Raw genomic sequence first — 6,752 nt, 5'->3', positions numbered from 1 at the left:
GAGTGTGTGTGTGTGTGTGTGTGTGTGTGTGTGTGTGTGTGTGTGTGTGTGCATTCACTCGAACGGCATGCAATACAGCCTGAAGGGAGCTGATATAGGCAGAAGTTCCTTAAAAAAGAGGCCAATCAGAACTCAAACCAGGATCCCCAGGGATTTCCCCTGCCCAATTCTATGACAGGACATTCCTGAAAGCTCATATTGAATCTTAGTACAAGTTTGTTTGTAAGAAGGAGTTTAAAAAAACTACTACAAAACAGAGAAGTTGCTCAGGTTATAGCTGAGACTTTTTTCAATTCTTAAAAAAAAAACAAAAAACCAGCCTGATCCCCTTAAGATTGGAAACCAAAAGATCAAGAGAACCACAATAAATTTTCTAGAACTAAGACTGCTATTACAAATGCATAATAAACTTTTTACCTTTAAAAAGAGCCTCAAAGTTTTTCGATAGCTAAAACACAAATTGTAGCTATCACTCAATTTTTTAAAAAAATTCAACATCAAGAATAAAATCTTATTAACTTTAACCAATATATCCATTTAACTACTTATATTTCATCTTCAAGAATAAGCAAATATCTTTTCTGTTCTGCAAAACCCTTATCAAGCTGTATCAGAGTGAAGAACATAAACTCAGTATTTGAAGTTTTAAAAAATGTAGTGTCAAATATTTCCGAAATAAAGAACACACTACCTTCAGTTTCATTTTGCAAAACTACTTTAGATCCTAGAATATAACAGCAGTTTTTATATTAATAAATCCTTGTTTCCTCCTTTATGAAACACCTCCAATTATTTTCTATTAGCTAAACGTGTTTCTGTATATAACATTCAAAGCTCAAGAATTAAAATGGACAGACCAAAAGCATGGTAATTAGCATTCTGCCTTTGACAAAGGATGACTTTGGATAGTCTATAGATAAATGCAGCATTCCATAGCATACTTAAGTCAACATTTCCTGAAGTGGTGTCTAAAGAGTCTTATGAACCCTCCAGGAACCTGGGAGAGCCTCTATAATACTTCCCTATCATATTCCTAAGCTACCCTCCCCCTCAAACACTGGTCATGAAGAAAACTATAGTTGAAATAAAACTAACATGAATTTTAGATGTTAAAATAATGCTTGGAAAAGGGAACAGAGGAACCAGCACCAGCACCACAGTCCTAGTAGAATATTTTTTCCCCAGAAAACCAATTGATGTCTATTTTATCCTTCTAAGCAAAAACATCCACCATATAAAAAGTCAGAGCTTTTACATGGATAGTAAACTGACACTGAAATTATCTTAAGAACCAGTGAGTCTCAATGTAGTAGGGGCAAGTTGATTTAAGACCTTGTGGCATTTCTTATGTTCTAATGCAATATAACTCAATAAAATTAAGATATCTTTAAGGAAAAAAAAAACTAGCCATTTTCATTACACACCTTGAATTATGGAAGCCAGAAACATAACTAATGAAAGGACTTTCTCCTCTATAAATCAGATATTTTAAAACTAATCCCCCCAAAATCTTTTCATGGGGAAATTTAAAATCCTTTTAAAAGTATTCAAGTTTTCAAAGGAAAAATGTATCCATGGTTTAAAATAAAGTTAGTATATTAATATTATCTAAGTTTTTTGCTTATTAACTCAATAATTTATTCAATTTTAAAACCATCGGCTGAATTTAAGAAGCTCAATAAAGGTTTTTTTGAGAGTCCTACTAATGAGAAAGTGTTTTTTACTCAAAAAAACCAAAAACCAAAAAACCACCCAAATTGGTTTGTTCTTACTGCAGAACAAGGATCCCACACTGAATTTTATTTGTTATGAAGGCTTTGCTACTTAACTGAAATTCTGATTCATGAGTACCATCAGACAGTTTACAAGTATCAAAAACAAAGACAGGAACTCTAACCATTGGCATATAACCTACAATTTCTAAATCAAGATTACCACTCCACTTCAAATAAAAAGCAGTTACTGGATTTGAAAGAATGAAAAATGTCAAAGATAATCTATTTGAACAAATAGTTTGATATTAACTAAAGTTTAGTACTCATCAGCAGGTTAAATGACAGACTAAAAAGGGGGCTCTGGAGAATTAGTCAAAGAAATTTTTTTAAATGAGTCACATGACTAAATTACATTTTACTAAATCAAAAGATTTTTTGCAAGGTTACTAACAAATTAATAAACCTGGAGTAAATTTAGTGGGAGCAGCACCCCAAGACTGAACATTTATAGTGTTCAATACAGAATTATGAATTGTTCCCTACAACTTGTTTTTCTTTACTTATAAAAGTGTCAAGCTGAGGGAAACACATGACTATTATTTGAGTGGGTCATAGGAAAAGTAACTCTTGTATGCTTGTCACACAAAAAGGAAATGATGAAAATAAATTCCAATTCACCAATCAGTAAATTACTAAGAATTTCTAGAATTTGCACAAGACCCTCAACTGGACTTGCAGCCTCACATCCTTTCATGTCATACATAATAACCTGCTCCCCAAATGACAGTTTTTACAATGATCAGGAAAGAAATGGGTAAACTTAATTTGCAAATTGGCATTTCCCTCTTTCATCTATTCAATATTTTGACTAAGTAAAAAGACAGAGAGCTACCACTTAAAAAAAAAAACAAAAAACCCATGTTTCTAAGACGGTAACTGCATTCAAGATTAGTTCCCTTTATCATTCGAGATGTGACAAGCAATGCATAAAAAATTAAAAACTAATCTTCTCAACTATACAACATGCAAAATGTCTCCTAACAATTCTCTTCCTCTTAAAAAAAAAATAGCTGCAAATATGGTACAGGGAACAAGCCCCTGCACTGGTAGCATTTAGTTATAAAGAGAACAGTTAAGCAGCTTTGTGACCAAGGGGCACACTCCCACCTCACAACCTCCCAAAATAACTGTACCATTTCACTAAAGCAGGAATCCAATCCCGAGGAGCCTCAGCCCTTTAGACAATGGTGGTTACCACACTGAGAGCTAAACAGTTGGGTCCAATTGACACATTTCAGTAGGCCTTGGACAAGACACACACAACACACACATTCCCAAGACATTTGGCTCCAAGGTAGGAGTATTATTAAGTCCACGCCAGGAGATCAGGGCAGGCCAGAGAATAGGAGGTGAAGGGAGCTGGAGGGGGTGGGGGTTTGCAAAGGGGCAGGAAACAAGGGGTATTGGAAGAAACAGCGCAGGGTTAATTGCACCAGGAGGGAGGGAGGGGGCTGGAAATGGCCGATGGTCTGTTTGTTTATTTATTTTAAAGGTCTAGATTTAACGGGTCCCTTCCCCACCCCCACTCTCAGACACCCCCCCCCCCCCAGGGATTCTGTAACCAAAACCAAACTGCGCAGCAAACACCGTGGGGCTGGAAGAACCACGACTCCCCCCACCCCACCCCACCCCCCACCCCGTGACTACTGAGCGAAGCGGGGCTGGAGGGGTAAAAACAAGTTCCCGGGCCAACACCTCCAGTCGCTTGGATCCCCCGATCCCAAAGAACACGGGAGGCTCACTAACCCGGTTAAGAAAAGGGGGGAGGGAGAACAAATTCCTCACCCAAGACCGGCAATTCCATTCCCCGTTCCTTCTTCCCCAGTCTCCATCGGAAGGGGAAGAGCCCAAACCCTGGGACGAGTGAGGAGGGAGAACACGGCGAGCCCACCCCCCCCACCCCCGGACTCCCTCCGGGGTCCAGGGACGGGGGAAGAGGGGGGGTGTGCCGAGCCCCCGAAACCAAACAAAGCGCGGCCTGAGCGCGAGCCCAGGCGAGTGGGGAAGCCGGGGCTTTTCCTGGCGACAGGGGCCCAGGCCGGGCACTGCGGCAGCGGGGAGACCCGCCTCGGCGGGGCTCCTTCTCCGATAACCCCCTGACTCCCCCCACCCCCCGAGACCCCGAGACGGACAGCCGCGGCGCCCTCCCCCCTCCGCCGCCTCGGCCCGGGCCGGGGGCAGGAGAGCGGGGGAGTGGGTCGAGGAGGCCGCAGCCTTACCCCGCTCCCCGGCGTTGTTCCTCTCCTGAGGCGGCGGAGGCGGCGGCGGCGGCGGTGGAGGCTGCTGCTGCTGCTGGGGCTGGGGCTGCTGCGGCGGCGGCGGCGGAGGTGGCGGCTGGGGCTGGGGCTGCTGCTGCTGCAGTTGGGGCTGGGGCTGCTGCTGCTGCTGGGGAGGCGGCGGCGGCGGCGGCTGCTGCTGCTGCTGCTGCTGCTGCTGTTGTTGTTGCACCGGGCGCGGCCTCGACACTCGCCTAGGTCTCCGGTTGGCGGCTCGGACGGAGTTCATTTGCCGGGCTGAGGTGGCGGCGTTGGCGGAGAGACACACACACACACCCCACACCCGGGGATTTGGAGGAGAAGGGGGGAGGGAGAGGGGAGAAAAGGAGAGGGGGGCGAAGGAGAGGCACCGAGACACAGGGGCGGGGGGGAGGGGGCCCCCGAGGAGACCCAGAGGCCCCGGGGACGAGAGCAGCACAGGAGGCCGGGGCGGCGGGCCGACGCACCGCCGGGAGAGAGAGGAGGCCGAGAGGCGAGGGAGGGGCGAGGGCGGCGAGCAGCCGAGGCCGAGGCCGAGGGAGAGAGAGAGAAAGGACGGCCGCCCGCCCGCTCGGGGATCCCCAAGAGATTCGCGACCCCGATCCCGGTCCCGCCGTCTCCCGAGCACGGTCTCCGGCGGCGGCGGCGGCGGCTGGGGGGAGTGGGCGGGAGGGTGAGGAGGGGAGAAGGAGGAGAAGAGAGCGAACGAGCGGGAGGGAGGGCGCAGGGAGGGAGGGAACAGGGGGCGCCGGGCTCCTTTTTTTTTCCTTCCTCTGCTACCCCCCCACACCCCCTCAAAGAGATTTCTGTGAGGAATCTTTCTCTCCTCTCCTCGGCCTCCTCTCTCTCCTCCCCCCCTCTCTCTCCTCACCGAAGGGGAAACGAGGGTGAAGGGAGGAGACCGGGGGGGAAAAAAAAAGAAAAAAAAAGAGGCGTAGTCGTTCCTCCTCCTTAAAGGAGCCTTTCCTCGGGGTCCTCCTCCGCCTCCGCCTCCGCCGCCGCCGCCGCCGCCTCCTCCTCCGCCTCCTGCTCAACCCCGTCGCTGCCGCCGCCGCCGCTGCTGCTGCTGCTGCTGCTGCTGTGGCTGCTGCTGCCGCCGCCGCCGATGATGATGATGATGGTGATGATGCTGCTGCTGCTGCTGCCGACGCTGCTGCTGCTCCGTGGCAGGAGGAGCCATTGACATCGCCGTAGACACCACACGCTCAGTCAGTCACTCACCACAGCGGGGCGGGGGAGGGCCCGGCAGCCTCCAACGCCGGAGCTGAGCAATCGAGGGACGGGGCAGGGGAGGAGAGGGGAGGTGCTTCCAGCTGGACGGCCAATGGGAGGCGCCGGAACAGAGGCATCCCGGCGCTGGGGCCAATAAGAGCTCGTCTCTATCAAGGAGCCGGCCCTCACTCTGCTCCCCTAGTCCCCGCCTTGATCCTCAGGCCCAGGGGAAGGGAGGGAGCCTAGGGTAAAGGGGAGGGTGTCGAGGTATATATAACGTGTGGAGGGTGGGGGGCGCTCCAGTGCGGAGTCGGGGTTCGAGGGAAGAAGGAGTGCGAGGAGGGGAGGAAAGGGCGGGGGCTGCTGATGTAATAGGAAGCAGTGATTAATCCATTCATTTACAGTATCAGCCTCCCCCATTTTTTTTTTCCTTCCAGAAATGAAGAGGTGGCGCGGGAGCGGACCTTTGGGCAACTGGAGTTGGATGTCGGTTCGGAGAGCGATCTGTAGGGTGCGCAAGAGCCTGCGTGCCCTTTAGCAAGCAAACAGAGAACTGGGCAGCCTCTTCAATGGGAGGAGGGTGGTGGTCACTTTCCAATCATCGCCTTGCATTCCCCCCCCCCAAAAAAAGAACTCACATCAATCGATAAATGACTGCCTAGGTAAGAAATGCTGAGTGACGTACTAGGAGAGACAGTCTATGGATGTGTACAAACCTACCCAAAGGAAGAAGAGTAGGTAAAATGTGGAGACGATGTGCCTTGATCTTTGCAAGTATTTATGTTTAAGTAGCTTTAGGCCCCCATTCCCCTCACAATGTTTCTTGAGAAAAATATATTTGTATTCTCTACTTGAACTTACTTACTGAAATAGGAAATATATTTTTCCTTTCTCCTCCCTCATATCCTGTTTTTCCCTTTCCTTTTTTGTTATGGTCGTTATACGTTGGATGTCTTAGGCTCATTTTTTATCTAAGTCTCAGATTTTCAGACTTTTGTGTATTTTCCTCATCTCTGTGACTTTTATAAATCACTGCTTTGCCTTGCTGGTTAGGCCAGAGGTGGCTTAGGCCGGGCAAAGAGCAGAGTTTTTTTTTTTAAAGTATTGTTTTTAGCTGTCCATTTGTGAAATGCAATTTAAGTCCCTCACACATTTTAGTCTGAAAATGGAGAGATGAGAAGAGAAACTTTTCCGACTCATGCCTACAAAAAAAAAGTTGAACAAGAGAAACTTAAGTACAAAACGAAACAGTTACATTTGTTAGTCACATGGAAGTCAATAACCAGTGAAATAATAGCTAGAGGAGATAGGGAGGAGTAAGAGCTGATCCAATAGAGTTTAAGGAAAAAAGAAAATTAAAATAAAATCACATATTATTCCATAGTCTCTTCAAATTACTAATCAGTCCCTGTGATTTTTTTTTAATTTCACCTTTTTATAAGTTCAGCCAACAATTATTGAGTGCCCCAGAAGGGATTATATGAAAGAAATAGGAGACAGGGGTCTAGTT

At 47.3% G+C, this 6,752-nt stretch overlaps 1 protein-coding gene and 1 long non-coding RNA gene across 2 annotated transcripts in view; one reads left to right on the top strand and one right to left on the bottom strand.

Annotated features, from left to right (window-relative positions):
- FBXO11 (F-box protein 11) overlaps positions 1-4,067 on the bottom strand; it is a 113,271-nt gene extending 109,204 nt beyond the window's left edge. The window contains exon 1 of the mRNA XM_027865067.1: positions 3,995-4,067. The gene's annotated coding sequence lies outside the window, so the exon portion shown is untranslated. The remainder of the gene's footprint in view (positions 1-3,994) is intronic.
- Positions 4,068-5,137: 1,070 nt separating this feature from the next.
- Positions 5,138-6,144, top strand: LOC114045449. Its single transcript, XR_003569375.1, has 2 exons — positions 5,138-5,238; positions 5,680-6,144. It is a non-coding gene; the product is annotated as an uncharacterized LOC114045449 (long non-coding RNA).
- Positions 6,145-6,752: the final 608 nt, after the last annotated feature.

This window comes from Vombatus ursinus, unplaced genomic scaffold (assembly GCF_900497805.2).
Source record: "Vombatus ursinus unplaced genomic scaffold, bare-nosed wombat genome assembly UNPS02014778.1, whole genome shotgun sequence".
Lineage (NCBI taxonomy): Eukaryota > Metazoa > Chordata > Mammalia > Diprotodontia > Vombatidae > Vombatus > Vombatus ursinus.
This window is presented reverse-complemented; position numbering and strand designations above follow the sequence as displayed.